Below are 961 nucleotides of genomic sequence, written 5' to 3'. Positions count from 1 at the left end.
TAAAAAATGGGGGTGGCAATGCCATCAGAGACGGGTACAGAGTGCACCTCACGCAAAGGAGTCAGACGCTTTGTTAGGATAAAGACGATCGGGACGCATCACATGCACGGCAGACCCCCCTAGGAAACAAGGGGGCAAACAGTGGCCAGCCACAGCCCGGGGAAGCACACTCCGGCACGACAGAGGAGGCGAGGTGGTGCACCGTGGCACAGAGAGACAGAGAGGGAGAAGGCGGCGGAGAGGGCTGTGGAGGGAAGGAGCGAGCCAGTCCCGTGCCTGTTGTGGGTAGCTGGGTGCACGGAGATGTAACTCATCGTCACGGTCATACAAATGCCTCGATTGATCGCATCATGAAGTTGTCAGCCGCCCTGTGCGTTTCACGCCGTCGGTGCTGCTCTTGCGGGTCCGATTGAGACAGTCACGGCACAGAAATGATGATATACGGCCGCCGCCTCACCCACGGAGCACGCTCCACTCACGCGCGCACAGCACTCCTTCCCCTCCGCGCAATGGCCGTGGGATCTGGGGCAGCACAGGTGCAGGCGAAGTGATCGTTGCAAGCACGGCGCCTGTGTTTTCGCTGGCCGTCAGCATCGGAGGCAGCACTCACACCGCAGAGGTGGTGGTGGCTGTGGGGCAAGAAAAAACGAACGGCCGGTCCATCCCGCGAGAGGGCAGCCGAGTAAAACATCCTAAGCAACAAGAGAGGCAACAAAAAGAAGAAACAGGCAATCGGGCAAGACCCGCCTCCACTCCAAAAACACAACACAGCTACCGCCCCAGAGCGCTGACACATCCCCAGTGAGCCCAACAAGAAGGAAGTAAAACACCCGCACATTCATTCGGTGCCCGTCCACAAAAGAGAAAAAAAGAAAAACCTATTATCAGGTGCCTCCGCCATCACCGAAAAAAGACTTCTTTCAAACCCTCGGCGCGTTTTCACGGGATGTCGCAATGCGCA

At 57.8% G+C, this 961-nt stretch overlaps 3 non-coding genes across 3 annotated transcripts; all 3 read right to left on the bottom strand.

Moving 5' to 3' along the window:
* Positions 1–265: 265 nt before the first annotated feature.
* Tc00.1047053455207.30 lies at positions 266–352 on the bottom strand. The gene has a single exon (XR_008254601.1). It is a non-coding gene; the product is annotated as a C/D small nucleolar RNA (snoRNA), TB6C1C3 (small nucleolar RNA).
* Positions 353–392: 40 nt separating this feature from the next.
* Positions 393–469, bottom strand: Tc00.1047053455207.20. Its single transcript, XR_008254600.1, has one exon. It is a non-coding gene; the product is annotated as an H/ACA snoRNA, TC6C1H2 (small nucleolar RNA).
* Positions 470–518: 49 nt separating this feature from the next.
* Positions 519–588, bottom strand: Tc00.1047053455207.10. Its single transcript, XR_008254599.1, has one exon. It is a non-coding gene; the product is annotated as an H/ACA snoRNA, TC6C1H1 (small nucleolar RNA).
* Between the last annotated feature and the right edge of the window lie 373 nt (positions 589–961).

Source organism: Trypanosoma cruzi, assembly GCF_000209065.1.
Source record: "Trypanosoma cruzi strain CL Brener chromosome Unknown tcruzi_1047053455207, whole genome shotgun sequence".
In the NCBI taxonomy this organism is placed as follows: domain Eukaryota; phylum Euglenozoa; class Kinetoplastea; order Trypanosomatida; family Trypanosomatidae; genus Trypanosoma; species Trypanosoma cruzi.
This window is presented reverse-complemented; position numbering and strand designations above follow the sequence as displayed.